This window comes from Candoia aspera, chromosome 10, assembly GCF_035149785.1.
Source record: "Candoia aspera isolate rCanAsp1 chromosome 10, rCanAsp1.hap2, whole genome shotgun sequence".
Lineage (NCBI taxonomy): Eukaryota > Metazoa > Chordata > Lepidosauria > Squamata > Boidae > Candoia > Candoia aspera.
The window spans coordinates 2,147,371-2,162,668 of NC_086162.1; positions in this window are offsets into that span (position 1 = coordinate 2,147,371).

A 15,298-nucleotide genomic window follows, 5' to 3' on the forward strand; every position below is an offset into this window, starting at 1 on the left:
TAGTTAGATTTTTTTCCTCTTATGTCCTGCCTTTAATTTATTTTTCCCATTACATCTCCCGCTTTTCCTGCCTTTGCATAGTATGGATTACACATTCCTATGACTTTGGTGTAAGGGTTGAAGCTGGAATCAGATTTTCCTACCAGACAAAGCTGCTGGTTAACCAGAGACTGAGGGCCAGAAAATGAGCAGCTACACAACCAACTTGAAAAGGCAGGAGGAAGAGACCAGGATTTCAAGATGGGGACTAACATATGTAGCAGGAAGAATTCGGGGGTGCTCTTAGATGAAGAATGTCCTAATTGTGAAGTCCTTGATGTTCTCTGAGCTTGGTTGTTTGCCTGCAGACGTTTCATTACCGAACTGGTTAACATCATTAGTGCATCAATTTCCTAATTTCCTTCAATAAATCTAATCTAACTTCCTTGTGTTGCTTTGGGAATATGAAATGAGGGGAGAGTTAAATAGTGCACTTGATATGAAGCCCTAAAGGTAAGTGCAGCACTCTATCCACTGTACTGTGAGGAGAAGATCCATTCCATGTTTTCTCTTGTGGGGAAGGAAGCCAGAGAAATGCTCTGTCCCTCTTCTGAGATCATAATCTGGAATCCCCCCCTCACACTCAAACTGAATGATAGACAATCCACATGCTGCATTGTCAGAAGATGGCAGATGGTGCATTTGGAGCACTTGGAAGGGCTCTGGCTAGTGAACCTCACCAAGGTGGGAAAGACCTGGAAAGGTATGGAAAAAGGAAATAATGAAGGAGCAAGAGCAGCTCCTGTATGAGGAAAAGTCAACAGTCTGGTTTTGTTTCCAGCTTAGCAACAGTTTCAAAACAAGCACACCAGGGTCATTATCCTGCCAGTGACTTACAGCATCATCCAGAGTTATTGTACCATCACCTTGGTAAACAGTAGTATGATGGGAAGCACAGGGCAGGCCATCTCCGGGGAAGTGCTGGTACACCCCCTCAAGAAACCATCACTGGACCCTACTGTACTGGATAATTTTAGTCCTGTCTCCTACCTCCCCTTTTTGGGAAAGGTGGTTGAGAAAGTGGTGGCATTACAACTCCAGAGGATTCTGGATGAAACGGATTATCTAGACCCCCTCCAGTCAGGTTTCAGGCTGAGATATGGGACAGAGACTGCATTGGCTGCACTTATGGATGATCTCTGGTGGGAGCGGGATGGGGGCAGTGCATCCATCCTGGCTCTTCTTGACCTCTCAGCAGCTTTCAGTACGATCGAACTGTTGGCAGATGCTGGGAAAGCCTTTAGCCCAGGAGAGGTCAAAAAAGTCACACACCAAGCATTTCTATAAAAATAATTTATTTACAGAAAGCAAAACAAAAGCAAAACATTTAAAGGACTTAGCTCCCTTGGAGCAAGCCTTGCTTGCCTACATTGCCGGCAGAGAGGAAAAAAAAAAAAGTGAGAACAAGTCCGGGCAGGTTTCCTCCCCCAGGTGATTTGCATGAAGCACGTGAGAGGAGACAATCTAATATAACCTTTTAACCCAGCCAAAATGATTAGGCACAATAGCAGTCTTAATCTATTAGTAGGAAAACCTCAACACGAACATGGTATCCTTTTGGGTCGGCTCAGGGAGTTGCAGGTGGGTGGCCTAGTTTTATGCTGGTTCACCTCCTTCCTCCAGGGCCGGTCCCAATCGGTGGTGATAGGGAGTGAAAAATCTGACCCTTGACCCCTCCGTTGTGGGGTGCCACAGGGTTCAGTCCTCCTCTTTTATTTAACATCTACATGAAACCACTGGTTGAGATCATCCGTCACCACAGGATGAGGTATCATCTGGATGGGGAACAACAGGCTTCAGCTGAACCCTGGTAAGACAGAGTGGTTGTGGGTTAATGGCTCTTCCATATCTGGGACATTGTCATCTTTGGTTCTGGATGGGGTTGCACTGCCCCAGATAGATCTGGTACATAATCTGGGGGTCCTCCTGGACTCTTGAGTCCTGCTCGAAGAGCAGGTGGCATTCATGGCCAGAAGGGCATTTGTGCAACTTTGTGTTGTGCGCCAGCTCTGCCCTTTCCTGGATTGAGATGCCCTCCGAACAGTCACTCATGCCCTGGTCACCTCCCATATAGACTACTGCAATGCACTCTACATGGGGCTACCCTTGAAGAGTATCCAGAAGCTTCAGTTGGTCTGGAATGCAGCCGCGTGGGCAGTTATTGGTGCCCCAAGATCAGCACATGTGACACCACTGCTGTGCAAGCTGCACTGGGTGCCAGTTTGCTTCTGGGTCCAATTCAAGGGGTTGGTTATGATCTTTAAAGCCCTACATGGCATGGGGCCAGGTTGCCTGAGGGACCATCTCATCCCCTTCACATTGACCTGTCCTGGCCAGTCATGCAGAGAGGGCATGCTACAGACCCCACCAGCAAGGGAATTCCACTTGGTGGGGTCCAGGAGGCATTCCTTCTCTGCAGTGGCACCCGCCTTCTGGAACATTCTACCCCCAGAGGTGAGGCAGGCCCCTTCGCTCCTGGCCTTCTGGAAGAATTTGAAGACCTGGTTCTGTTGCCTCGCCTGGGGTGGGAGGGGCAATAATTCTTTCTGGGTGTGGCTGGCACCATAGAGCCCTCCCGAATGAATGAGATCTTCATTCCTTGGATTTTATATCTATTTTATTCTCTATTTATATTGGTTGTTTATATTGTAATTGATATCTGTTATGGTTTTAATTGCTGATTTTATTGTAAACTGCCAGAGTCCCCTTTTTGAGGGAGATGGGAGGGGATATAAATTTGAAAAATAAATAAATAAACGGGACAGGCTTCTTTTCTCCTCAGCGATGGCTGGGTGATGCTATGAAGATGCTTTAAATCCATAGTGGGGAAATGGCCCAAGTGCTTAGTTTTTATCATTAATGTTTTTGTGGTTTATTGAAGTTATGCTCTGTTGACTCACAGCCAAGTCTGGTGACTTTATGAATAAAAGGTCTCCATGCTTGGTTTAGCTTGTTTTTTATCATCTGATTTTTCTTTTTGTGATTTAGCCTAGCTTGTCTGGTTGGTTTATGGAAACAGGGGAAATGGGTTGGGTTGGGTGAACCCACTTGCCTCCAGCATCAGTGTTAGGCCTCTTTCCACTTCAGTTCCTTGGAAACGCAATTAGGAAAGTGAGTGATCCCATGGGCTGTGGTTGTGGTCTTCCCAGAAGTACTTGGTTGGTCACTGTGGGAACAGAATGGTATCCTAGATAGGCCTTTGGTTTAACCCAGCATGGTTCTTTTACATTGTTCTGGTGTAATGATTGCCCAGCCCAAATACTCAGACTCACAAGAGGCTGCTAAATGAAATCTGATTTATTAAGGAACTTATGGCAAATACAGAGAAAGCTGAGAATGAGCAAAAAGCGCGCCAAATACAAACTTAAAACCCTCGATGCAAACGTATCCCACCTCCCTGGCAACAGCCCCGCCCGGTCCAGGTGCTAGCAATCGTCAGACCTGCTAGCCTGGGAAAGTAACCTTGAACATAGCAGATAAAGCAAACACATTCCAAAGCACAGCCAAGAGATAACTACTCCCATCCTCCCGTGAAAGATGAAACCCGCATCCAGCTAATGACATGGGAAACGTTACGATGTATCAAAGACATTGAAACGGCGAACATGACATACCGCCTCCCCAAAAATACACTTAGGGACCTGGCTTAGCAGGGTAAGCAGAGTGAAAACGAGCAACCAAGATAGGGGAAGTCACATTCGTGGCAGCAACCCATTCGGGGTGAGGGAAATGCTTCCAGCGAACTAAGTACTGCAGCGTATTTCGAAGGCGTCTAGAATCTAAAATCTCTTTAACTTCAAAGTGTTGTTGACCGTCGATCATGATGGGGGTTGGAGGTGGAGGTTGGTCATGCCAGTGGTCAGAACGAATAGTCGGTTTGAGCAAACTGCAATGAAAAACAGGGTGTAAGCGTTTTAGATTATGTGGCAAATCAAGTTTAAACGTCACAGGGTTAATTTGAGTGACAATGGGAAAAGGACCCACAAACTTAGGTGCTAACTTCTTAGAAGGTTGTGATGACTTAATAAACTTAGTAGAGAGGTAAACCAAGTCACCGACTTGAAATGCGGGCTGAGGAGCACACTTCCGATCAGCATAATGTTTGTAATCCAATTGGGCATCAGCCAATGCTTTTTGAATCATGGGCCAGGAATCTGCTAGTTGTGTCGCCCAATTGCCCGGTGAAACCAGGCCACCCGGAGGTTGCGGTAAATCTGGGATGGGCACAAAGTCTCTGCCTTGAGCAACGCGGAATGGTGTTTGACCAGTACTTTGATGCACCACATTGTTGTAAGCCACTTCAGCAAAAGGGAGGAGGTCCACCCAGTCATCTTGCTGGTAATTCACAAACGCCCAAAGGTACTGCTCCAGAGTAGAATTTAAAGCCTCTGTGGCCCCGTCCGTCTGTGGATGCCACGCGGTGGACAGGGCTTGCTTCATGCCCAGCAGTTTAAGGAATGCCCACCAGAATTGCGAGGTAAATTGTGTGCCCCTGTCCGAAATTAAATGAGAGGGACATCCGTGTAGCCTGTACACGTGTACTAGGAACAGGCGAGCCAACTGACGTGCCGAAGGGATTGACACGCACGGGATGAAATGGGCTTGCTTCGAGAAATAGTCTTTAACCACCCAAATGACAGTTTTGTGTTGACTGGGTGGTAATTCAACAATGAAGTCCATGGAGATTTCCTCCCAAGGGCAAGCCGGGGTGGCGACCGGCTGCAGCAGCCCCTGAGGTTTACCCACCTTGCGCTTGGACATCGCGCATACAGTGCAAGAGGCAACATACTCTTTGACATCTTTGCGTAAAGTGGGCCACCAAAACTGCCTCCGAACCAGGTGTAAAGTTTTGACAAACCCAAAATGTCCCGCTACTTTATCATCGTGTGAACGGAGCAACACTTCTTTTCTTAATCTCTCCGGCACGTAGAGGCGGTTGGATTTCCAAGCAAAGCCTCGGTCAAAAGTAACATTGTCCTTGTTTGCAATCAACCAAGTATCAGTTTTCAGGTCTTTTAGAAACTTTTGTTGCAACTGGGAGGGAATTGACAAAGCAGTCGGCTGCCCTGGGTCCGCAGAGGGTGGCTGCTGCGTGTGCGTTTGGCTGCGCGTCACAGCCTACATACCCAATTGGGGCGCCGTCCACAGGGTGCTAACCACCTCTGGCGCTGTCCCAGAGTCCTGAGGTTGTCGTGACAATGCATCAGCCAGGAAATTCTTTTTCCCCGGAATAAACTTCAATTGGAAATTGAAACGATTGAAGAATTGAGCCCAACGGACTTGTTTTGGGCTCAGTTTCCTTGGGGTGCTAAGAGCCTCCAAGTTTTTATGGTCTGTCCACACCTCGAAAGGGTGATTTGCGCCCTCCAGCAAATGCCGCCAAGCTTCTAGTGCTGCTTTCACAGCAAATGCCTCTTTCTCCCATACATGCCATCGTCTCTCAGTCTCCGAGAATTTGCGGGACAAGTAAGCACACGGTTTGAGGCATCCTGCCCCGTCAGCTTGCATCAACAATGCCCCAATGGAGTAATCGGATGCATCAGCCTGCACCACAAAAGGCTTAGAGGGATCAGGGTGTTGCAAAATTGGTTCTGTGGTAAAAGCCACTTTGAGCCGCTCGAACGCCGCTTGACAGGCGGGTGTCCAGTGCAGCAGCGCCCCTGGGTTCTTTACTCTCCGAGTATCCCCAAGACCCTTGGTTCGCAGTAATTCTGTTAATGGCAAGGCAATTTCAGCGAACCCCCTTATGAATAATCTGTAGTAGTTACTGAACCCCAGGAAACTTTGAAGTTGCCTGCGGGTGCGGGGGCTTTCCCAGTCCACAATGGCTTGCACCTTAGCAGGGTCCATTTCTATGCCCTTATCAGAAATTCTATACCCCAAATAGTCAATCTGCGTCTGGTGAAAAGCACATTTAGACAGTTTGGCATACAATTCCGCCTTTCTGAGTTTGCTAAGCACCCTTTTTACCAGAGAGACATGTTCTTCCATGGTTTCAGTATAAATCAATACATCATCCAAATACACTAGTACCCCTTTAAACAGATGCTCATGCAGTACTTCATTGATCAATTGCATAAATACCCCAGGGGCCCCAGCCAACCCAAAAGGTAACACCTTATATTGGAATGCCCCCAACGGACAATTGAAGGCCGTCTTCCACTCATTGCCCTCTTTGATGCGTACACGGTAATATGCCTCTCTCAAATCGAGTTTAGAGAAGATTTTACCCTTCGCCAGATGTGACAACATGTCCTTGATCAATGGCAAGGGATATTTATTGGAAATTGAGACGGCATTTAACCCACGGAAATCGGTACAGAGTCTTAATGTCCCGTCCTTCTTTGGGCGGAAGAGGACCGGTGCCCCCACCGGTGAATTCGCTGGCTCAATGAATCCCCGCGCCAAGTTTTTGTCCACAAAGTCCCTCAGCACAGTCAGTTCCTTTTGCGTCATGGAATAAATCTTTGGCTTGGGCAATTGGGTATTGGGCACCAGCTCAATGGCACAATCCGTTTTCCGATGAGGGGGCAATTGATCCGCTTCCTTTTCACCGAACACATCAGCAAACATCTGATACTCAGGCGGCAAGCCTTCCAGAGGAGGGGCCGGGCAATGCGGAGTTGCAGCTGCCGCTACCCCCACCATCTCCTCTGGGGCACCCTTCCCTTATGGTGCTTGGTAAAACCCATCCCTAAAAGTGACAGTCCGGTATACCCAGTTTATTTGGGGATTCTGCTGAACCAACCAGGGCACCCCCAACACCACCAAGGGTCCACCCACCGGAGCCACGACAAAGGACAAACCTTCGCGATGGCTGCCCAGCTGCAAGGCTACTCGCCCGGTGAAATGGGTGACTGGTTTGCCCCCTGCCATGGACCCATCCAGCTGTGTAAAGGCGATGGGTCGCTGCAAGGGGAATGTGGGTAGCTCCAGAGCCACTACCACATCGGGGTGCATCAAACACCTCGAGCACCCCGAATCGATCATGGCCCATACTTCTACAGTCTTGGATCGGGAGCCCAACTTCAATTTCACCGTGAGAATGCGGTAACTGCCACTCACCGATGAAGGCTCGTGCCCTTCTTCCACCACCTGCCCAGCGGCGCCCTTTAAAGCAGGTGGCTGCCGTTTCCCGCCGGCTGCAGTAGTTCGGGCTCCCCCTCCTCCGCGTAGAATGGCACACCGTCTCCCTCGCTTTCAGCCACCGCCGCTTTCTGCTTCCTCAGCAGGGAAGGGGACTTCGTCGGCGGCTTCCCCAGCCGATCTTCCCCCTTTGCCTTCGGGCATGCCGCTACTCGATGCCCCTCCTTACCACATCGCAGACACTGCCCTTTCGCATACCGCTTCTCTCGCTCCTCTTCCCAGGCTCTTTGTCTGGGTCATCCCCCGGTGCTCAGTGGGCGACTAGGCTTTAACTCTCGCCCCGACTTGGCAGCCCTCCGATGGGCGAACACCTCATGGGCATGCTCAGCCCTCCCCGCAAGCTGGATCCACTCGTACAACGTATAGGGGTCGTCCCTCCCCAAGGACCAGCACAGCACCTCTGTGTTCAGGCCATCCTTGAATAACTCGATGATGGTGGCTTGGGACCAGTCATCCACTTTCCCGGCAAGCGCTTTGAACTCCAGCGCGTAATCAGCCACGGATCTCGACCCCTGCTTGAGTTCCTTCAACGCTCGCTTTGCCCTCTCTTTTGCCAGGGGATCTTCAAAGTGCTGCCTCAACACCCAGAGGAACTCGTTAAATTTCTCCAGTTCAGGCGCTTCCGACTGGCACATCTGGACATACCAGTCTGCCGCCCTCCCTTTCAGTTTGGTGGCAATGGTGATGATCTTTGCTTTTTCCGATCGAAAAAGCGACCCCCATTCCTCCATGTATGCTTTAGCATTTGCCAGGAAGAATGAGAGTTTTGTCGGGTCCCCATCAAACTTGACAGGGAAGTCTCTCATCCCGCCCGCCGACGGGCTGCGCCCCAACCCCGGGGCTTCGGTGAGCTGTGCCTCTCCGGCCCGCGGCGGTGCGGGGGCTGGAGCTGGCCGCACGGGTGGTGATGCTACTTCCATCCGGACCGCTTGTTCACTTTCCCTCGGACGCGCGGTCCATCTCTGCTCTGGGGACTGCCCCTGGGACGAAGGGGTCGAATGCCATTGGCTTGACCCGTCCCGGGTTTCCTTCAGCGAACTCAAGTCTAGACTCAGCTGTTTGAGGATCGTCTCTAATGAGTCCATTTTCGACTCCAGCACCCGGATATGGTCCGGGGTGGGGGAGCCCTCCTTAGGCTGCACCTGGATTACTGTAGGGGACAGTGGGTACCTCTGCCTCCAGGATGGACCACCCGCCACCGATACATCCCCTTGGGTCTCGTCCCAGGTGACCAGCTCACCCGGGGTGGTTACGGTGGTCTCCGGGGCGGTTTTCATGCCCCCAGCTTCACCCTCCAACTCGGAGCTCGCCTCCTCCAGGATAGCTGACAGCTCCCCTACTTGGGACAGTCGGTCGGGGCGTCTCACGGTCGAGTCCGGTTCCCCTTCTTCCATCAGCACAATATCGGGTTCGGTCATCGCTGGCGCTCTCCCTCACAGGGTTAGACAACTTGCCCTTTCCTGGAAAGGGGCCAGCGGAGTTGGGATCTTAGATTCTCAGCTTTATGTAATGATTGCCCAGCCCAAATACTCAGACTCACAAGAGGCTGCTAAATGAAATCTGATTTATTAAGGAACTTATGGCAAATACAGAGAAAGCTGAGAATGAGCAAAAAGCGCGCCAAATACAAACTTAAAACCCTCGATGCAAACGTATCCCGCCTCCCTGGCAACAGCCCTGTCCGGTCCAGGTGCTAGCAATCGTCAGACCTGCTAGCCTGGGAAAGTAACCTTGAACATAGCAGATAAAGCAAACACATTCCAAAGCACAGCCAAGAGATAACTACTCCCATCCTCCCGTGAAAGATGAAACACGCATCCAGCTAATGACATGGGAAACATTATGATGTATCAAAGACATTGAAACGGCGAACATGACATCTGGTTCTTGAACTGTGGGAATGCTTTACACCTGATCACTGGTCCATATGGTGCAACATACAGGCCACTCTCAGTGCTATCAAAAGAGCAATCCAATGATATGGAGGAATGGGAAGTCAGGCTTGACTTGCCCCAGAAAAGCAAAAATGCCTGAGGAAGAGGTTATGCCCCATCCCCTACTTGTGGAACTTATTGTGAGAATTATCTATTCATCTCCACCATGTTACTTCCAAGGGATTCAGCAGCACTGCCAGAGGGAAGAGTGTCACAAGTTCAAATCTGCCTGAGATTTGGAGAAGGGGAAGAGAGGAAACTTGGATCCCCAACGAAGTCAACCAAGCAAGAGGGCAAAAGGTGACCAAAAGCATGGGAGATTGAACCAACAGCCCTCACCAACTTTGAGAGATACTTCAGCCCAGGGCAGCAAAGGGACCCAAGCCTGCCTGGTCCCTGGATGTAGGACACAGCACAGAGAAAGAACCAGCAGTGGGTAATTACACATGAGAAGGACTCCTGCTCCAGGTAGTCAACTTCAAAGCAGCAGATGGAGGAGATGAGGCAGGAGATGAGTTCAATGGGAAAGTGCATATCCAACCTACAGGGAGCAGTTGAGCAGCTTCTTTGGAAACTGAGCCTGGGGACAATGAGAGGTCAGTCATCTTCAGAGGAAGAGAATGATGAATCCAAAATGGAGGAAGGACATAGGGCATCCAAGCTGGCAGCCACTCACTCCCCTCACAACTGAACCCCAGCCAGAGCAGTGAGACAAGCCCTGGATGCAGATGAGCCTTTCAGGGTAAGAGACTTAAGGGTGAAGTTCACTAGGGACCCTAGAAATCTGGCCTGCTTCCTAACCCATGTGAGGGGATTCATGGAGGAGTGAAGGGGGTCTTTCCCTACTGAAGACTTCAAGGTGTAGTACATTTCCACCCATCTTGAAGGCAAAATGGTTGGTGGAAATGCACAATTCAGAATCCCCAGAACTGATGGACTTTGAAAGCTTTATGGGTGCTCTGAGAGATAGATTTGAAGATCTCCTCTCTAAAATGCGGGCCAAGATGAGTCTGCAGCACATTAAGCAGGGAAGTAGGTCAGTCTCAGAATCTGCTATGGAATTTAGAAGGCTGGTCAGGAAGCTGACTGATTGGCCGGAATCAATGAAAGTTGAATACTTCCAAGGGGGACTTCACCCAGTGATCCTCAGGTGGTCCCTAGCAAGGGGGGACCCCAGAACCCTACAGGGGTAGATTTGCCTGGCCAGTGAAGTAGAACATATACAGATTCACATCAAGAGACAGAAGCAAGACCAAGTGACGGGGAAGCGGCCAGCGCCACCAGTCCCTATGGAGAAGCAGGGAATGCATAAGTTGTGGGAAGAGGAAAAAGAGTGATGGGCCAAGAGGGGGCTGTGTTTTAAATGTGGCAAAGAAGGCCATCACATTGCCAGCTGCCTGCAACCAGCAACCCCAATGAAGAGCAGGGTAGGGGAGAGTGGCGTTAAAGCCCTGGGTATGAGAACCAAGGGGACTGTGGCCACCACGACAGAGGGAAAGACTCATAAATTCTCATCAGAAGAATTTGTGAGTCTTTCCCTCCATCACGGTGGCCCATTTAACTGAGGAAGAAATCCAGAAGGCAGGAAATGGCATGAGCCTGTTGTGAGCAACGCTGAAGAACAGGCTAAGCCACGTGGGGGCAAAGATCCAATGGTAAGTGGGAACTACCCAGCAATGCTTGTGAGGGTGCAGATCGAGACAGTGGGGGGCAGTGGCAATGTGCGTCTAGCAGACCTCTTGGATTCAGGATGCACCAGGTGCCTCATGCATCCTACCCTAGTAACTGGACTGAGAGTGAGAGTGAGAAAGTTAAGGGAGCCCATGTAATGATTGCCTATTCTAAAACACTCTGACTCATGAGCAGGAATTCAAAGATATCTGATTTATTAAAGAATAGTATGCAGGGTCACAAAGAAAGCTGAGAATGATAAAAGCGTGCCAAATGCAAACTAAAAACCCTCGGTGCAAATGAGATCCCTCCCCCCGTAGAATCTTCCCAAGTTCACAATCCCAGGTGCTCCTAATGGCGTCTGATGGTCTGTGGGAAAAGTCCTTGAACAGAGCACATAACCCAAACACATTCCATTGTAATGAACATAGATACAGAGCTTGGTACAAAGTTTCACAGCAGCTCCCTCCCAAACAGAAACGCACGTCAGTGCCATGGCATGTGAAATGTTATGATGTACAGTGCACATTGAAACAGTGAACATGACATACTGCCCCCCAAAAGAAAGAAAACACTAAGCAGCAGACTTCAAAGGGTAAGCCAAGTGGAAACGGCGAATTAAATCAGGAGCATTAACGTGGTGAGCAGACACCCATTCAGGATGAGGAAAGTGTTTCCATCGGACCAGATACTGGAGGGTGCCGCGAGCTTGCGAGAATCAATGACCTCCTTGACCTCAAAGTGCTGTTGGCCATCAATCATGATCGGAGCAGGAGGAGGAGTTTGGGGATGCCAGCGGGAGGAGTGGTGGACAGGCTTGAGCAAGCTGCAATGGAAAACAGGGTGCAAGTGTTTCAAATTGTGAGGCAGGTCCAATTTAAGAGTAACTGGATTGATAAGACCAACAATAGGGAAAGGACCAATGAACTTTTTAGAGCAAGCTTTTTAGAGGGTTGTGGTGACATGATGAATTTGGTAGATAGATACACCTGATCCCCAATCTTGAAGTCGTGTTGCAAGGAACAATGCTTATTGGCTTGAAACTTGTAAGCAGCCTGGGCATCAGCCAAAGCCTGTTGAATCACCAGCCAGGAATCAGCAAGCTTAACAGCCCAGTCAGAGGCAGAACATGTTTGGGAAGGGGGTTGTGGCAGTTCAGGGATGGGAATAAAGTCATGTCCAGAAACCACACGAAAAGGGGTTTGCCCGGTACTCTGATGGACAGCATTGTTGTAAGCCACTTCAGCAAAAGGCAGTAACTCCACCCAATTGTCCTGATGGTAGTTAATGTATGCTCTAAGAAATTGTTCAAGGGTGGAATTTAAAATCTCAGTAGATCCGTCAGTCTCAGGATGGGACAAGGTGGACAGCGCCTGTTTGGTGCCAATCAATTTTAAAAATGATTCCCAAAATTGGGAAATAAACTGTGTCCCGCAATCACTGACCAAACGGGAGGGGCTACCGTGGAGATGGTAGATGTGGATGAGAAATAGGCGTGCCAATTGCAGGGCAGATGGGATGGATGTACATGGAATGAAATGGGCTTGTTTGGAAAAAAAATATTTTACAACCCAAATGACAGTTTTCTTCTGACTGGGAGGAAGATCCACAATAAAATCCATAGAAATCTCATCCCAGGGACGGGACGGGCTGGCCACTGGCTGCAGAAGCCCCTGTGGTTTCCCCCCCTTACGTTTTGACATTGCACAAACAGGACAGGAAGCCACATAGTCTTTTACATCGCGTCTCAAGGTAGGCCACCAGAATTGACAACGAACCAAATGCAATGTTTAACAAAACCAAAATGCCCAGCAAGTTTATCATCATGGGAATGCTGTAAAATGTCAGGTCTTAAAGTCTCGGGTACATAAAGGCGGTGTTGCACCCATGCCAGACCGTTTTCAAAAGAAACAGTGTCTTTATTAGCTAGCAACCAAGTGTCAGATTTCAGTGCCTGGAGAAAGTCTTTCTGTAACTGGCAAGGAACTTGCACCTTCCGCTTCCCTGACTGGGCTGGGGGCGGGGATGCCTGCGCACGGGTCTGGCTCCGGGTGACAGCAACTAAGCCCAGTTGTGGTTCAGTGAGAACAGTCCCAACCACATCTGCCATGTGGTCAAGGTCTTGAGGTAAACATGACAATGCATCAGCCAGAAAGTTTTTCTTTCCTGGGATAAATTTTAACTGGAAGTTAAAGCAACTGAAAAATTGAGCCCAGCGAATCTGTTTAGGACTGAGACGCCAGGGGGTGCGGAGGGCTTCCAAATTCCTGTGATCAGTCCAAACCTCAAAAGGGCATTTAGCGCCTTCCAGGAGGTGACGCCAGGCTTCCAAAGTGGCTTTTACAGCAAACGCCTCCTTTTCCCAAACATGCCACCGGTGTTCGGTTTCAGAAGATTTTCTGGACAGATAAGTGCAGGGTTTTAAGGGATTTTCAGAATCCCTCTGTAACAATATAGCCCCAACTGAGGAGTCAGAAGCATCAACTTGGACCACAAAGGGGCATTCAGGTTCGGGGTGCTGTAGAATAGGCTCAGCAGTGAAGAGGGTTTTCAACTTCTCAAATGCTGCCTGGCACTCAGGCATCCAATTCAGCACTGCCCCAGAGTTTTTTACTTTGCGTGTCTCCCCCAAGCCCTTGGTATGGAGTACATCAGTGAGGGGCAAGGCAATCTCAGCGAACCCCTGGATCAATTGGCAATAGTAATTACTGAACCCGAGGAAACTGCAATTGCCTCCAGGTGCGGGGACGTTCCCAACTTAAAATCGCCTGAATTTTTGCAGGGTCCATTCAATGCCCTTGTGAGACACCCTATAGCCCAGATAGTCAAGTTGGGTCTTGTGAAACTCACATTTGGAAAGTTTGGCATAGAGTTTGGCATCTCTAAGCTTGCTTAACACCTGTTTGAGGAGGCGTTCGTGTTCCTCCTTGGTTTCAGTGTAAATGAGAACATCATCTAAATAAACAAGGACCCCTTTAAACAAATGATCATGTAATACTTCATTAATCAATTGCATGAAGACTCCGGGTGCCCCTGCCAACCCAAAAGGGAGGACTTTGTACTGAAATGAACCCAGTGGGCAATTAAAAGCAGTTTTCCACTCATCTCCAGCTCATATGCAGATGCGGAAATAGGCTTCACGAAGGTCGAGCTTGGAGAAAATCTTGCCCTTAGACAAGTGAGCTAACATGTCCTTCATGAGCGGAAGAGGGTACTTGTTGCAAATTGAGACCGAATTTAACCCCCAATAGTCTGTACAGAGTCGAAGCATGCCATCTTTCTTTTCCCGGAATAGCACAGGGGCCCCAACTGGGGAATTTGCAGGTTCAATAAACCCCCTTGACAATTTTTTGTCAATAAAGTCCCGTAATGTCTCAAGCTCCTTCTGAGTCATTGGATAAATTTTTGGCTTGGGCAATTGAGCGTTGGGAACCAACTCTATTGCACAGTCAGTTTTCCAATGAGGGGGTAGCTGATCTGCTTCCATTTCCCCAAAGACATCTGCAAAGTCTTGGTATCGATTGGGCAAGCCTTCTAAATGTGCCAAGCTAGGGTGCGGCGTGGCAATTGCAGCCCTTCCAACCCCCGCACATGAAGCTCTCTCTGCTGTAGGAGCTTGATAAAATCCATCTTTAAAAGTCACAGTTCTGTGTTCCCAGTTTATATATGGGCTTCGATAGGTCAACCAGGGGATCCCCAGAATTACCAAGGGATTGCCAACAGGTGCTACTACGAATTTTAAAGTCTCACGGTGGCTGCCCATTTGCATTGCGACAGTTCCAGTGAAATGGGTTGCCGCCCCCCCCCCCTGCCGTTGAACCATCCAACTGTGTGAAGATCAAAGGCTGCTGGAGGGGGAAGCTAGGCAGGTCCAAAGCAGCAACCAGATCAGGGTGAATTAGACACCTGGAACACCCAGAGTCAACTAAAGCCCAGACCTCTGTAGTCTTTGTGCAGGAGCCCAATTTCACTTTTACTGCTAAAGTGGGACAGTCAGCACTCACCATAGCATCCTTGTGCCCATCCTCCTCCACCTGCCTGCAGGCGCTCTTCATGGCAGGTGGCTGGCATTTCCCGCCGGCTCCTTAGAGTCATCTTCAGCCTCTCCCAAGAAGTAGTCTTCCTCAGCGTCAGCTGCTCCCTTGGCTGCTGTCATCCACCATGAGTGGGGGGGTGTAATGATTGCCCTAGCCCCAAATACTCAGACTCACAAGAGGATGCTAAATGAAATCTGATTTATTAGAGTACTAAAAGCAAATACAGAGAAAGCTGAGAATGAGCAAAAGCGCGCCAAATACAAACTTAAACCCTTGCTTCAAACGTATCCCGCCTCCCTCGTAACAGCCCCGCCCGGCACAGGTGCTAGCAATCGTCAGAGTTGCTAGCCTGGGAAAGTAACCTTGAGCGCAGTAGATAACACAAATACATTCCAAAGCGAAGCCAAAATATAATTGTTCCCATCCTCCCTAGACCAATGAAACACGCATCCAATTAATGACATGCGAAAC